At 39.2% G+C, this 17,732-nt stretch overlaps 1 pseudogene; it reads right to left on the bottom strand.

The window, feature by feature from the left end:
• Window positions 1-3,206: 3,206 nt before the first annotated feature.
• Window positions 3,207-3,616, bottom strand: LOC140522746 (small nuclear ribonucleoprotein Sm D2 pseudogene; annotated as a pseudogene).
• Window positions 3,617-17,732: the final 14,116 nt, after the last annotated feature.

Here is a 17,732-nt window from a genome sequence, read left to right as displayed (position 1 = left end):
AGACTGTCAAAGGATCATCCTGATCATATCTTTCTTACTTCCCTTTTCATCCCAATTCTTTCCTCTAATTCAGCCCTAAACTTTGAAAAGTTGTCTATACTTCATGTTTACCCCTTCTATACTATCCATTCTCTCCTTAACCCTCTGACATCCGATAACTACTCTTTATATTCCTGACATGCTAAGTATCTGCTGGGGTATACCATAAAGTAGTGACTCTATTTGTTGAGAGAGGTGGTGTCTTTAGTGCATAGCCTAGAGTGTGTGACCTATGTCTATGATCAGCCCCATGATATAAGTGTAAAAGAAAAACTCTCTAGTTTCATTTTAAGTCATACTCTGTCAGAGACAGTTCACTACTATAATTCAGGTATGCCTGCTTTGAGAGAGGTTCAAATGCCAGAATTCTCCTTTCTGATCAGAATACTCTGATTCAAGCAGTTTTCATTTGCAATGTGTAGTGAGTATGAAGAAAATACAAAATTCTACAGCAAAGGAAGAGAAAAGGACACAGTTTAAATTTAGGACTTTTAACTCTTTTTAGAGATATTTTCCTGAAACCAGATTCCTCCTTAACTATAACCCTTTCAATTTGGTCAAATGTGAATAAATTGTACTGTTCAAGTACTATTCTGGATTCACTATTCCAGAGTCAGACTATTACATCTTCTGATCAGGATACTAGTGATATCCCCAAGAAACTGGGATGTCTTTTCTTGAGTGGCATTAGCTCAAACCTTCCTCCATTCAACATGTTTTCCCCCACCCCCCATTAGTTACCAGTAACTAGAGCCCTTAGATCTACTTAACCAGTTAGCACTGATTAGCTTTTTACAAATAAATAGTTAATTAGAATATACAACAAGGACAAAAGTACAAATAATTTCTCCCCAACACCTCGGGAGCTCACTCTCTCCCGATACTGCCTCCTTCTGTGGGGAAAATGCACTCAGACTTAACACAGTTCCTATATAACTTTGGTCCCACCAAATTTACATCTAAATGCAGCACCACTGTCAGATGAGTCTCCATTTCAGTTTCTGCTGGTCTTGGGTCCTGAATGTTTTTCTTCAATCCTTGGTACATCAAGAGCAAGCTGATTGCAAAACCTGATATTGGCTCCCAGAATCCTAGATTCCTAAACAACTTGCTCTCTTGACCTTTGGAAACTTATAAGTTCATAACCTCTAAAACTTTTCACTGAAAAATGTAATAGAACAATCACCAAAGCAGATAAAGAACTAAGGCTAGTATCCATAAGGCCACATGTCAACCTCAGAGGGAAAAAACCCAAAGCCTCTCCATTTATGTCCTCGTCTCTCATTGAATGCCATCAGTTAAGGAATAAAGGCAAGGGAAGTGTTCTAACCAAGACAAAGGGGTCTACTGGAGCCAAAGAGGCTACAATTCCGTGCATGATTAGCAGATTGGGAGAATGTCTATACTTGCTCCGAAGTACCTTCAAAACACTTCATTATATGTTGCTATGAGCATCCTGGAAGTGGACTCCTCAGCCACTTCCATATGGGGAATATCAACTCTGAAAATAAATTTCCTAAGAGCCACAGAGGTTATATATCAACTGTCAATTATGAAAATACCAAACAGTTCACAGAAGTTATGGGCAAAAAGGCTTCTTTACGCTGTTGGAGGAGGTAAACTACACATATGTGCTAGGGTCTCCTCTAGTATCCAGGAGACCCATGGCAGTGAAGCTAAGCCTTCACACATATATTTGTGGCTAGACAAAGAAGAAAGTGAGGTGTATTAACAGTGGTGAGGTACAACAGCATCAATGAAGCAAGATTGCCTCATGACAAAGTCTATTCATAACAGAGCTTCATGACTGGCCTTCTGGTGCTTATCCAAATTTAGGAACCATAGGTGCTGTGATTTAGTTGCACCAGAGCTCATTCAGGAGATGAGCACAAAGGATTGTTATTGTGCCAAGCTCAGGACATACCTTGCTTATGGAGCCTTAGCTCTGGAAAACAAAGTGTTTCCTAAAATAAGAAAAGAGAGGATCAAAAAGAGGAGTGGGTCTTGGAGTGGGGCCCTGACAGGAAAGTGCATCAGCCAAGCATGTTGATGTAATCTGCACAGACTGGTGGATAGGAGGCTCATTGAGCAGCCCCCTGCTACAAAAAGAGATATTTCTCTCATTTGGATTAATCAGAAGAAGTCCCTGTTCTTAGCTTGATTACCATAGACAAAGCACAATCAAGTTCTAATTATGTTAGTTTCATGGAGTCAAGATCCCTTTCTTATCCTTCTCAATTAATTCCCAGTTAAGAATAGAAATCAAGGAAGACTAAGTCTTTGTTTCAAGAGAGACTACTGACTTTGTACCTAAACACTTCCATAATATTATTTTATAATATAATAGACCTAAGTCCTGTATGTTTCCATACAGGTCAGCTAATTTTCTTACTTAAACTGACCCTATTCCTGTAACTCCCTCAGTCTATTAATCAGTTAATTAAAATTAGTAAGCACCTACTATGTTCTAGGCACTGACAGATGCTTATATACAAAGATAAAAATAAAACAGCCCTTATATTACACCAGAGAAGAAAACATGTACATATAATTAAGACTAAACAAACTAAAGATTAAGGTAGTTTGGAGAGAAAAGCACTAGCAACTGGGCAACTGGGAAAGATTTGACATAGAAAGTGAAATCTTAAGTGAGCAGGGAGTGCTTTCTAGGTATGGGGTGAAGTAGGGGCAGCAAGGTCCTACCTTTCCCCCAGAGCAATGAGGCCCTATCCTTTCCTCCATCCTCACCACTCCTGGCACAGTCTATCACCAGAGACCTTGTGCTTTAGGGACTTTCCCACTGAGACTTCTCACTGCCCCATAGTGACCTATGTGAAGTGAAAGGCCCCATTAAGATTTCATGAATATGATAATGAGGGAACTCAAGAGTGAAAGTATAGCTGTTTCACCATAGCTACCTGGAAGATCCAGTAAGTATAGGCTCAGTCTTTTTGCTTGCATAGCACATAGATTAAAACATCATCACAAATTTCCATAAGACACTCACCCTTCTGCTCTGATATAAGTGAGTCCCCATTACCCTTTCTCCCAACCAACCAGTTTCCTGACACTGCTTGTTCCATTTGCTTTTTCAACAATAAAACTTCACCCATTGAGAAACAAGGCCAGCTCTCAGGTAATTTTTTTGAAGTAAAAACAGGAAGGTTTTATTCACAAAAGATAAAGCTAGTGAACCTCTCAGCCTTATTGGGCTGAGCTGAATGTTGGAGTGAGAAGGGAGGGTTTGGCTTCACTATTTTGCCAGCGATGAATGGGTTCCTGAGGTCCACAATGACTGAATCGCCCCTCAGGAACATCTTGTAAATGTCATGGTTTTTGCTGCTTTTGGGTACCTCTTGCACATCTCCTTCACATTCTCCAAGACCATGTTACAGTGCCTGTCAAAGGTCTTCACTAGGCCCAGAAGTTTCTTGTTGTTTCCACAATTGATAAGAACCTGGATGTTGTTCTTTACCAACTGGGTGAGCATTGACAGGGACCCAGTGCTGAACTCCTCCTTCTGCTTCTGTAGCAGCTCAGGGGTCATCTCACTCTGGGACTTGTTTAAAAGACTCATAGTAGCAATAGCCATTGCAGTTCTGCGTTCTTCCTCTTGGGCGATTCTTACCCTTTGAACTGGCTCTCCCACTGCAGCCTGACAGCTAGTGCAAAAGCACAGTGATATGAGAGGTAAAGTTATGTGTGAGAAATAGCAATTAGATCAGTTTGTCTGGATTGTAGGATAGCTGAAGGAAAATAATGTATGATGGGGGGAAGGGAGAGAGAAAAAATTGGAATTCAATATATATGTAAATGAATGTTGAAAACTATCTTTGTAGGTAATTGAAAAAAATAAAATACCATTAAATGGGGGAAAATTTAGAAAAACTATAATGTATGCATATAAAAATGTCTATGTATAATGTATATATGATAAATGTGTAATGTATATGTTTGTGTGATATGCATGTGTACATGTATAATACTTGTAACATGTGTAATGAATAATGTATAATAAATGTATAATGAGGGTAATTTGGAACCAAACTGAATAATTTTCAATGCAAAACACAGGAGTTTGTATTTGATCCTGATGTGATTTAAGGAGTTCAGAGACCCCATAGGACTGAAATGTAGGACAGAGTGATCTGAAATGAATTCAAGGACTCAAGCATTCTTTAGGTCAAGTTGGCAAAGGTTTATAGCAATGCCAATATGGTTCTTTAAGTCCTTAAGGAACTTGCAACCTAACAGAAATGATACTAAAGTTTATATAGGAAAAGTTATAGATTATCTGGCAGATATCTTAATTAGGGGATAACATACAACCCCAGGAACAAGCATCATTCACTACTGGAAATCAGGGAAAGAGGCTCCTAAGGGGTGTATTTTTGGTCTGTTATGTCTGTAATAAGATAGCTTTGAAAGTTGATATCTGCAGCTTGACCTCTGGATTGTATAAGGCAACTGTGGAAATCAGTTAATGATAGCTTTTCTGGTACAAGATAGCCCTGCTCATACAAGGAAAATTCTATGGAGGTCAGCTTATTTTAGTAATAAGGAGAGAAAGTTTGCCTCATTGAGTCCGTTCATGAGTTACTGTTAGACATGCTGTTCTTGGCCTGAGGAGAAAATTGTCAGGAATAGTGTTTTGAGGCTAGGAACAAATGCGATCTTGGAAGTGGGTTCCAAGTACAAGCACCCCAGCACCCCAACACCCATCAGTCCCAGAGGTAAGAGAACAGCTATAGATTACTAAGTAAAGGATTCAAATGCACTCTTGGAAAATCACTTTGGCAGTCAAGTGGATAACGTATTGGAGAGAGGAGAGTCTTGGGGCAGGGAGATCAATTCAGAGGTTATTTCAATAGTACAGGTGAGGAGTGATGAGGTCTTGAAATAAATGGTGCCTATATGTGCAGAAAGAAAAGGACAGATATAAAAGATGGAAAGGCAAAAATGATAAGTGGTTGTATGGAGTGTCTATGGGTGAAAAGTTGAGGACAATTTAGTGTATGTAAGCCTGGAAGGATAATTTTGTTTTTGAAAGAAATGAGGAAGTTCAGAATATCATAGTATTGGATAGACTGCGTAGAACTGACAGTGACTTTAGATAATATCTCATTTAGTCTTATCATTTCATAGAGGAAGAAACAGATTCAGGAAAGTCACTTAACCTAAATTCACAGAAGTAGCTTGAGAGGCAAGATTTGAATCCAAGTCCTCTGACTCTAGACACAGTGCTCCTCTCACCTTACCATATGATTTGGGGGTGGATGTGGCGATGAGGAATTTGATGTTACGAGTTTGTGAGTGTGTTTTTTGGTAATGTTGAGTTTAAGATCTCTATCAGTTATCTAACTCATCCATTAAGCTGATGGAAATATGATCCTCAGGATAGTGACTGGGGCTGGATATGTACATCTGGTAGTCATTTGTATAGAGATGAAAGAGATGAAACTTATGGAACTGCTGAAATAACTGAGAGAATGTTTAAAGAGAGAAGTTCTGCAGGACAGAGCTTTAGTATCTGTCCAAACTCAGAGGGAATTCATATCAATTATGTTCAGAAATACCTTTTATTTCTCATCATAACTCCTCCTTTCCTCATTCCAAATTATAAAGGAATTTCAATGAAGTGTTCCCATAATCTCCCTCATGCTCTGTCCATATCTTAGAGACTGGACTGGGTGAAGACTAAAATGGGTTTCTAAACTATGCCCCACTCTGGGGCTATGGGATGGGTGAGAGTGGGGGTAATGTGGGAGTTCACTGTTTCTTTTGTTTATCTCTACCTGTTGTTATTTTGCTTATCACTACCTCTTTGTGTTGCATTCTAGATACTTGCACAGAAATATTTCTTTCTCTATATAAGGAATGAATAAAATAGTTGCAGCTCCATCTATCTTTTAAGTAAGCAATCTTTTTTCTCTGTCTGTTTACTTTGTTATGCTTACTTTTGTTTCTTGATAAAATGGCATTTTAAAGATTTTGAGTCGTGTGTGGAAGTAGATATTTTGAGACCTCATGTAAGGGGAAGTGTTTTCTTCCTTGAAAAAGAATTTTCTGAAGTGTGGCTAGGGAAGTTCACAGAAGCACACTATTAGACATAAGAATATGGAACCAGGAGAATACAAGGCTAGATTTCATCCCCAATTTGTTCTTGCCAAGGTTTGACTAGCTCTTGGGAGTTCCTTGATTCTACTTCCCTTGACTTCAGATGAACATAGGTCCTCTATTAGGTATGCTCATGCAGGACAATCTCTGCATCTGGGCCAAAGTGGCATAGATAAAGGTTATACACATGGACGGGCAGTAAGGAAATCCCAGACCACTCTAGGTGCAGCAAGAAGTGTTTGAGATTCTACCACTTTGAATTAATATGTTCTACTCACAGTGTGGAAGCAGCAATTCATGTTCCTGACCTACTTGGATTTTCATTTTCTGCAATTGTTTTTATCCCTTGGCTTTTGTTATCATGGTAAATGAAAATAATAGCAAGAGTTAAGTTATTTGCAGAAATTTTTCTAGACCAAGTTACTTTTTTTTTTATTTTCTTAGTATTCTCATTTCTGCTTGATTCTTTTATGGCCCTTGATGTCTCTAGGTAGCTACTTAACTTTCTTCTGCCTTCTCTGTGACACCTTATAAGGTCAGATAAGAGAACAATGGTCCACAGTCTAGGTGATAATGGAGATAAGACAAGCTCCAAGACTTCAGGAGATGGGGGCAGCAAAGGAAACCGAGGAGCAATTGATAAGACTTAGGCTAGTGAGGAATGTTTGCCATTTTCCACCAAAAATAACAATAATTCATGTTTGCATATTAGCTTTCATGCTGTAGGAAGAACTTTTCCTTCAACCCTATGAGATAGGTTATCTTTACTCTAAACTCAGTACTCTTTACTCTGTTACCATATTGCTTCTCTTTAAAATATCTGTCTGTTGGGACAGAGCCAAGATGGCGGACTAGAAAGACGCACATACACATAGCTCCGAACCCACAACCCATAGAACATCTGTAAATAGCAACTCACTGCGAATTCTGCAGCACCAGAGGCCACAGAACATTGGAGCGAAGGAGATTTCTGTTCCAGAGGGACCTGCAAACCTCTCACCAAAAGTCCTTTGCACCGTGGACTGTGCACCACGGACTGGAAGCCAAGCACAGCCCTGCCATGGCCACGGCACCGAAAGGAGCAGATCCGAGCGGGCTTCAGGGACGGGATCTCCAGCAGCTGTGCGGGTCCCTCCACCCACAGGTGATGGGGGTTGGTGAGAGGGTCTCTTTGGCGGGTTGAGAGGGGAGTGGGGTGCCCCCATAACTCAGGCCCCCTCAGGAGGCAGCAGCGGAGGTGGGAGCAGACTAGGGCTCCCCAAGCAGGCAGGAGCTTGGATCCATTGTTGAATGTCTCTGCATAAACCCCCTGAGGGAACTGAGCCCGTGAGGCAGCCCTGCCCCCACCTGAGCACCTGAACTTAATCTCACACTGAATAACAGCCCTGCCCCGCCAAAAGCCCTGAGGCTGGGAAGCAGCATTTGAATCTCAGACCCCAAGCGCTGGCTGGGAGGATCTGGAGGCAAAGTGGGTGTGAAGAGAATATTCAGAAGTCAAGTCACTAGCTGGGAAAATGCCCAGAAAAGGGAAAAGAAATGACTATAGAAGGTTACTTTCTTGGTGAACAGGCATTTCCTCCTTTCCTTTCTGATGAGGAAGAACAATGCTTACCATCAGGCAAAGACACAGAAGTCAAGGCTTCTATATCCAGCCCACTCAATGGGCTCAGGCCATGGAAGAGCTCAAAAAGGATTTTGAAAATCAAGTTACAGAAGTGGAGGAAAAGCTGGGAAGAGAAATGAGAGACATGCAGTCAAAGCATGAACAGCAGGTCAGCACCCTGCTAAAGGAGATCCAAAAAAAATGCTGAAGAAAATAACACCTTGAAAAATAGGCTAACTCAATTGGCAAAAGAGGATCAAAAAGCCAATGAGGAGAAGAATGCTTTCAAAAACAGAATTAGCCAAATGGAAAAGGAGATTCAAAAGCTCACTGAAGAAAACAGTTCTTTCAAAATTAGAATGGAACAGATGGAGGCTAATGACTTTATGAGAAGCCAAGAAATCACAAAACAAAACCAAAAGAATGAAAAAATGGAAGATAATGTAAAATATCTCATTGGAAAAACAACAGACCTGGAAAATAGATCCAGGAGAGACAATTTAAAAATTATGGCCCTACCTGAAAGCCATGATCAAAAAAAGAGCCTAGACATCATCTTTCATGAAATTATCAAGGAAAACAGCCCTGAGATTCTAGAACCAGAGGGCAAAATAAATATTCAAGGAATCCACAGAACACCGCTTGAAAGAGATCCAAAAAGAGAAACTCCTAGTGGAGTTGTGGCCATTTCCATTGTGGCCAAATTCCAGAGTTCCCAGATCAAGGAGAAAATATTGCAAGCAGCTAGAAGGAAATAATTCAAGTATTGTGGAAATACAATCAGGATAACCCAAGATCTAGCAGCTTCTACATTAAGGGATCGAAGGGCATGGAGTAGGGTATTCCAGAAGTCAAAGGAACTCGGACTAAAACCAAGAATCACCTACCCAGCAAAACTGAGTATAATACTTCAGGGGAAAAATTGGTCTTTCAATGAAATAGAGGACTTTCAAACATTCTTGATGAAAAGACCAGATCTGAAAAGAAAATTTGACTTTCAAACACAAGAATGAAGAGAAGCATGAAAAGGTGAACAGCAAAGAGAAGTCATAAGGGACTTACTAAAGTCGAACTGTTTACATTCCTACATGGAAAGACAATATTTGTAACTCTTGAAACTTTTCAGTATCTGGGTACTGGGTGGGATTACACACACACACACACACACACACACACATGCACACACACACACACACATAGAGACAGAGTGCACAGAGTGAATTGAAGAGGATGGGCTCATATCTTAAAAAAATGAAATCAAGCAGTAAGAGAAATATATTGGGAAGAGAAAGGGAGAAATGGAATGGGGCAAATTATCTCTCATAAAAGAGGCAAGCAAAAGACTCATTAGTGGAGGGATAAAGAGGGGAGGTGAGAGAAAAACATGAAGCTTACTCTCATCACATTCCACTAAAGGAAGGAACAAAATGCACACCCATTTTGGTATGAAAACCTATCTTACAATACAGGAAAGTGGGGGATAAGGGGATAAGCAGAGTGGGGGGGATGATGGAAGGGAGGACATGGGGAGGAGGGAGCAATTTGAGGTCGACACTCATGGGGAGGGACAGGATCAAAAGAGAATAGAAGTAATGGAGGACAGGATAGGATGGAGGGAAATATAGTTAGTCTTATACAACACAACTATTATGGAAGTCATTTGCAAAACTACACAGATTTGGCCTATATTGAATTGCTTGCCCTCCAAAGGGAAGGGGTGGGGAGGGAGGGAGGTAAAGAAGTTGGAACTCAAAGTGTTAGGAACAACTGTCGAGTAATGTTCTTGCCACTAGGAAACAAGAAACACAGGTAAAGGGGTATAGAAAGTTATCTGGCCCTACAGGACAAAAGAGAAGATGGAGACAAGGGCAGAGAGGGATGATAGAAGAGAGAGCAGATTGGTCATAGGGGCAATTAGAATGCTTGGTGCTTGGGGGGGGACAAAAGGGGAGAAAATTTGGATCCCAAATTTTTTTTAAAATTGATGTTAAAAGTTAATTAAATAAATTAATAAAAAAATAAAAATAAAAAATAAAATATCTGTCTGTCTATCTCACTGTTCTTCTTCATATGTCTTCCCACTGTTCTCCAGCATAACACTGAATCAAATGACAATATTGAACTCTAAGCAGACAAAAAATAGGATTAGAAAGAGTACCTGCACTCAATGACTTTGTAGAGTTGGTAGCTTCATTATTCCTTATTTATCCAAATTTCACCCATTCTTTAAGGGTACAAACCCAGCCCTATTTGTGAAGGGTTTTTTTTTTGTTCACACTGTTTTTGTTTTTGTTTTTCCCTCCTCTGACCTTCTACATACTCTCCTTACTTTATGACACACTTGTAGATTCCATTTTATGTTGTTACTTGACTTTTTGTGCATGCATGCCCTAAGGAATACCCTCCACTCCCTTTTCAAGCTATAGATGGCAGCAAATGGCAAGATAGATGAATCTTTTCTTTCTTCAATCAGTTCCGTTAAGCAGAATATTCTTCTTCCTTCAGTCATCACTCAACAGAAACACTTTTTCTCCAATCAGCCTTTATAATTACCACAGCATTGACTCTACTGATCACCTTTTAAAATATATTTTAAAATAGTAGGTTTTAGTTTCAACATTTATTTTCATAAGATTTTGAGTTTTAAATTTTCCTCCCCTCCCCAAGATGGCATGCAATCTGTTATAGTTTATACATGCATAATCATATTTAACATCCTTTATTCTTGTAAAGAAGAATTGGAACCAAAGGGAAAAACCATGAGAAAGAAGAATCAATGGAGAAAAAAGAGAGAAAATAGAATGCTTTGATCTGCATTCAGACTCCATATTTCTTTTTCTGGATGTGAATAGCATTTTCCATCATGAGTGTTTTTGAATTGTCTTAGTTCATTGCACTGCAGAGAAGAACTTAGTTTATCAACATTAATCACTGAACAATACTGCTGTTACTGTGTATAGTGTTTCCTCCTTCTGCTCACATCAGTCAGCATCAGGTTTTTCTGAAGTCTGCCTGCTCACCATTTCTTGTGGAACAATGGTATTCCATTATATTCATATACCACAACTTGTTCAGTCTTTCCCCAACTGATAGGCATTCGCTCAATTTCCAATTCTTGGCCATCACAAAAAGAGATGCTATAAGTATTTTTGTACATGTAGGTCCTTTACCAATTTTCATGATCCCTTTGGTGGATGATAAACCTCTCTAGGTTTTCACAATACAACAGTGCTCATTTCTGGTTTCCCTCATTCTTGGGTGAATGATCCTTCTCAGTCTCCTTAACTGGTTCTTTATCCATATCATACCCATTAACTGTAGATCTCCCCCAAATCTTTGTTGGAAGCACTCTACTCCTTTCCTTCCTTGGTGACATTAATAGCTCCCTGAGTTCAATTAATACCTTTATGCAGATGACTCCAGCCCTTCTCTCTTTCTCATCTTTCTCTCAAGGTAAAATCCCAAATCAATAAGTGCCTTTTCTACACCTCAAATTGGCTGACCCATAGGCATCTGAAATGCAATATGCACAAAAGAGAGCTCATTGTATGTTCTATCTCCTAAAAGCTTCTATTTTCCAAATTTCTTTATTGTTTTATGTATATATACAAATAACTACTATTTATATATTCTATTATTATATATTATTTCATTGTAAAATTATTATTTATATATTTTATTACATATTACCATTATACATTTATTACTATCATTATAAACATTATTTATATATTAGATTATATATGTACATATTATTTTTATATATTTATTACTATTATATATTATTAGAACACAGGCTCTAAACACTGATGTCATCGTCTACCGTTCAATCTCATTCACCTCACATATCACATATAGAATGTAAAATCTTTTTCTTTCTACCTTAAAAACCCCTTTCATATATTTCTATCTATCTGTCTTCTCTTCTCTACTCATGTAGTCATCATCCTAGTTCAGGATCCTATTATCACTTGACTGGACTATTGCAGTAGCCGTCTATTTGAGGTCTCATTGCCTCAAGTCTTTCCCTACTCCAATCTATCTTCAGTCAAGCTGCCAAATTGATTTTCCTATAGGGTGGATCTGACCACCACCACCACCACCACCACCCATTTAGTGAACTCCAATGATTATCTCTTATCTAAAGGGTCAAATAGTAAGTATTCTGTTTGGCACTGAAATTTTCTCCTAACCTAGACTCTTTCTACCTTTTTAGTTTTCTTACGTTTCTCTCCCCTCCCTGCACATGATTCAGTGACAGAAGCCTGCTTGCTATTGCTTGAGCATGATATTCCATGTCCCATTTTCATGCCTTTTCACTAACTCTTCTCCATGTCTGGAAGACTCTCCTTTCCTCACTTTCTCCCCTTTTCTTTGTTTCCTTCACATCTCAACTCAAATACCGATTTATGAAAGAGAATTTTCCTGCTCATCCTACTTGCATTTTGTTTTAAATACATGATCTTTTCCCCTCAGATAGATCCCTGCAAAACTAGGGTATGCAAGAAGAAATGTCAGACAAAGGGTCTCTCTATGGAGTTCCTGCCAATGCAAATGGAATTCCAAAAAATCTCAGGTTATCTCCCCAACTAGCATGGGCATAGCATTGTGTCTAACCCTTCTTTTCTCTAGTCTCTCTCTCTCTCTCTGTCTCTCTCTGTGTCTCTCTGTGTGTCTCTCTCTGTGTCTGTCTGTCTCTGTCTCTGTCTCTCTCTGTCTCTCTGTCTCTGTCTCTGTCTCTGTCTCTGTCTCTCTCTCTCTCTCTCTGTCTCTGTGTGTGTGTGTGTGTGTGTGTGTGTCTCTCTCTCTCTCTCTCTCTCTCTCTCTCTCTCTCTCTCTCTCTCTCTCTGTCTCTCAGCTGGAATTGGTTTCCTTATCTAACCTGTAGTGGCAAGAACGCTGGTAAGTTAGAGTGGTTCCCCAGAAAGGAAAGACACAGCTACATCTCACTTGCAGGGTAGAGGGTAACCAGTACACCATGAAGCTTTATATCTTCTATGCATAAGTGAAGCCTTTGAACTCTCATCTTCCTAAGTCCTATTCCTGGTTTCTGACTTTCAAAACCATGCCTCTGCAGCTATCTTATCCTGGAACTTCCTTCAGCAACTCCCCAACCTGGAAGATTCAATTATCTTTGTGACTTTCTCTACTTGAAATGTTCCCCCGTAAGACCCACTCCTTTCTCTCATTAATGAGTTCCTACCAGGAACCATTTTGTGGAGGAGTACCCCATTTTGTGGAGGAGTTCAGGCTGCCGTTCTTTCTCCTTCTGACTCTGTTCCTGGCTTCTGGACTTCAAAACCACATCACCTCCCCTTGTTCTTCAGCATTTTTGTGTGAGTTTTCACCTATTAGAATTTAAACTCCTTTAGGGCTAAGACTTTTTTTCTTGTATTTGTCAGTACTTTAGCACACTACCCAAAACATAGTACAAACTAAATAAATGATTTTTCCCCATTCCTTCCATATGTTCTTCCCATTTAAATAAGTCAAAATGACACAGTTAACTCTTAATCATGAAAAATTTGCTAATTGAATGCAGAAAAAGAACAATTGTAACAAAACACACCACTAATAAACCTAAGCCACATTCTTCCACCATTTTATACACTGTCTATCAGAAAGAGTAGGCACAAAATTAAAGAAGGCATTTAGGAGGCATATTAATAAAAACACACAACTCTGCACTTCAGTCGCTGATATTCTTCATCACTTTGGCGAATGTGTGCATCACAGTTCATCTGCTGGACAGGCCCTTTCTCCACTGACTATTTCACCCAAACAACTCCTTGATTGGATTCTAAGGAATTATTATACTTTTTTCCCCTCCCAAAAAAGCAGTTTTCCTAAGCCTCGGATATCCAGAGCTATTCAGGACTGCTATCTTGGATGGGCTCTGAGAAACTGCCACCTTTAAAACCATAAGTCACAGGAAATAATAAGGCAGAGAAACCCCCGAGGGGTTTTGATTCACTCAAAATGTTGAGATTTCAGGGTTTTGGGACCCTGAAGTAATACACAGAAAGAAATTCACACAGGTCCTGCTTGAATGCATCTGACCCAAGCCTTTATTCAGCCAAAGCAAACAAAGTTTATTAAAAGGCTGCATTTGGCCAGACTCTTAAGGAATCTGAGCATATGTAACGCTATACATACATGTCTGTGTGTGTGTGTGTGTGTGTGTGTGTGTGTGTGTAACAGACTGTGGGAGGGATATGGGGTAGCCAAGTAGTCTAAGGTGGGGCCAGATGGTGGTGGTGGTTGTTGTCCTTCGTTTTCAAAGAGGACCAAATAACATCACCATGATACAGTCTAGTTTCAATGTGTCCAACTGTGGCTGATCAGACCAATACAAACTCAGAATGCTCTACCACAGGTTGGGCACAGATAGTCCATGTGAACATGTGGGGTGGACAGTCCAAATTTGCACATCCTATGTTTCCTTTCAGCTGTTTCAATTCTGCTTTGCTCATAGACCACAACACTCTTTTTGATGTGGGCATGCCATGCTGAGCGGTCCTGTGCCAGTGTTTCCCATGTCACACAATCAATTCCAAAGTTTTTGAGAGAGACCTTGAGAGTGTTCTTATATTGCCTCTTCTGACCACCATGTGATAGTCTGCCCCAATCAAGTTCTCCATAAAGCAGCCTTTTTGGCAAATGTATATTTTGCATTTGAACAACATGGCCAGCTCACCAGAGCTGTGCTGAAGAATAGTTTGAATGCTTGGCAGTTTAGTTCAAGTAAGGACCTCAGTGTCTGGTACCTTATCCTGCTGGCCTTTATTTGCCAGCCTTGTTTCACTCAGGGCTGCTATTTGAATGTGATACCTGTTGAGTTCTCTTGCAACAAGAGCAGTTTGTCTTTCAGGTCTACTGGACTTTGTGTTGTCTATAAGTATGCACATGTATCGTGAGCCTATGGTGAGTGGAATCATCCTTGCAGATGATCAAAAGTACTAGTTATCAAAAATTTCCCAGCTAGTAAACTTTAAATACTCTTAATATTTCTAAGTAAATCCTAGGATGGGAAACAAGACACTTTCTCCATGTTTGGCTTTAGTAAGTTTTTCCCCCACCCAGAGCTGATTTCTCTCAGGTCTTGATTCTCTCTAGGTTTTTTCTCTGAAAGACTACTTTCTCAGAAGCTCACTAAAAACTGTCTGTTTCTACCCATTTCAGCAAATAAAATTGTTAAATTTGAAAGAGGGCACTACCGTACATGAATATGAATCAGTTTTACATAATATCCAACAGCTGATGATCCAGATTTGAAGACCTCCGGTGAGGAGTAATTCACTACTTCCCAAGAGATCCCACCCCACTTTTGTACAGATTGAACTGTTAATAAGTTTTGTTTGTTTTTTTTTGCTTTTTCTAATGGAAAGTATTATCTCAGTAGCAGTAACAGCAACTATAACAGAGATTGTGGAAAACATGGGCAGAGCAGGGACAGTGATGCAATCATAATGGCCTGATGATATCATGTGTATCCTAGCCTTATTTGTCTTCATCCATTGGTGGTAAATCAGGTAGCAGGGATTAGACTGGAAGGCAAGACATCATTAAGGAATTGCTAACCAAACAATCTAGGGAGTGGTTGGGTCTTTTCCTGTTTTACTTTCACTTCCCCTTCCACTCTCTTTTCTTTCAGTTGGAAACTTAAACTCAGTTTCCTGTTCCCTTAATGTTGATATGTTACTGATGTAATGATATTTTATTTTGTTAAGCCAGATCTCTTAGTTGAGATTGTTCACTATTATCTCATGGGTACATTACTGACATGAAGTGGAGATAGGGTTTGCAGCAGCTATGTGCAGTTCATAGACAGTTGTCTTCTCTCAGCTTGATGGCTAAAGGCCACTGGAGGAAATGAAGCCAGTATTGAAAACTTTCTTTCTATTCTACCCCATCTGCTATTAAATGAGACTGTCTTCCTTTGCTATATACATACATATATAGATACATATGTATGTGTGTATGTATGCATGTATTTATATATGTGTATGTATACACACACATATATACACACACATACACCCATGTACCTCTCTCTCTTAATATGTGTATATATATACATATATATATATATAAATACATACAACCATATTATATCTATATCTATATCTATATACTTGCATGTGTGTACACAGACACACACACAGACACACACACCTTTGTTATACATGTTGCAATCCTGTGCATGGCTGACTAGGAGAGAATGATATGAGCCCCCTGAGGCTAAGTCCTCTTCCACACTGACCCTGGAGAACGGAAACGATGCAGCTAGGAGAGAAGTCCCCTCCCTGTACTTGCCCAAGTGAAAGAGAAAGGTATGGTTTGAGGGGATTCTGTCACTTCTCCTTTTCTAGTTGGACAAATAAGTCTGTTGGCAAGGGGCAACACCTAAGCAGCTGCTAAGTGCAATAATACCTATTCTTTTCACTTTAAGAAAAAAAACTAATCCATATTGGTCTCTTTAGGAAATTTCCCTTTTCCCCTCCTCATCACAATTGTTTTTCTTTGCCTCTTCAGAATTCCCAGAGGTTAGAGACAAAAGGCAAAAAGTCATGGATACAATCACCTATCTATTTGTTCCTAGCCAATTCTGAGAGAAGGAGAAGTTGGAGCAAGAGAATATCAATCCCTACTAACCAATATTCCTTTTGTGGAGGCTCAAAACGGGAGAGCCTAAATTGACTTGAATTACTCCATCTTAGAACTAGCCTCCATTTCTGTGTAAAAGGAGCAAATCTCATTCATCTTCCCATATCAGACCTATCTTCATTTTAGCCTATTTGCAAAACTAATCACAGAGAGAAAGAAATTGTTCTACTCCTCTTTCCATGAGAAGTAACTTTTCCTGCTGTGATTTTAAGGTCAGGTGCACAAAGCTTCAAAGATAAGTTGTTTTTCTCAAGTTATAAGAAAAAAAAAAAGCTTCCTTTTTGAATTGTCCTTTAACTGCATGTTCCTGATTAAAATATCTTCTGTCTTACAACCTAAATTGTTAGCTATTCATTTGTTTTGGATTTTTTAAATTGATTTGATGCATTTCATAGAAATATAACACATGGACTCTGTGACGAGAAACTGCTTCCTGATACCAGATCAAAGGTTAATAAAATTACTTTCGATATAAACAACCACACACATTAGATAAGGACTTGGGTGGTATGGGTGTCATAGATGAGAGTAACTGTTAGCATCTGTCTCTCCCTTACCTCCTGCCAGTGTATACCTTAATGACTATGAGCTATCTGGAAGGACCCTGACTCTCATCTCAATAGAACTTGACCTTAATGTGAATTCTCATGGGTTGAATCTCTCCTTGGTAATATGACCTATAGTCTGAGGTATTTGACCTTCAGCTTTAGCATTTGTCCTTCCAATAAACAATCTGAATTAATTTATTTAAGTATTTACTGATTTGATCTCCTTGCTGTCCAAGGGCCTTTCAAAAGTCTTCTCCAATGTCACAATTTGTGTCAATTCTGTAGCACTCAACTTTCCTCATAGTCCAATTTTCATAGTCGTACCTTGTTACTGGAATATAACCATAGCTTTGACTATACAGACCTTTATCAGCAAAGTTATTTCTCTGCTTTTTAGTATGCTGTCCAGATTTGTTATAGCTTTCCTCCCAAGAAGCAAGTGTGCATCTTTTAATTTCATAGTTGCAGTCACCATCTTCTGTGATCTTTGAGTATGAGAATATAAAATCTGACACTCTTTCCATTTTTTTCTCCCCCATTTGTCAGGAAGTTACCATGATCTTATTTTTTAAATGTTAAACTTCAAGTCAGTTTTTGCATTTTCCTCTTTCAGCCTATCAAGAGGATTTCTAATGTCTTCAATGTCTTTCAAATGAGTGATATCATCAGCATGTTCCACACTGTTAATATTTCTCCCAGGAAGCTTAATTTTGACTTTTGAGTCATTCTGCTTGCTATTTTGTATCATGTTCTCTGAA

This window comes from Notamacropus eugenii, chromosome 2 (genome assembly GCF_028372415.1).
Source record: "Notamacropus eugenii isolate mMacEug1 chromosome 2, mMacEug1.pri_v2, whole genome shotgun sequence".
Classification (NCBI taxonomy): Eukaryota; Metazoa; Chordata; class Mammalia; order Diprotodontia; family Macropodidae; genus Notamacropus; species Notamacropus eugenii.
This window is presented reverse-complemented; position numbering and strand designations above follow the sequence as displayed.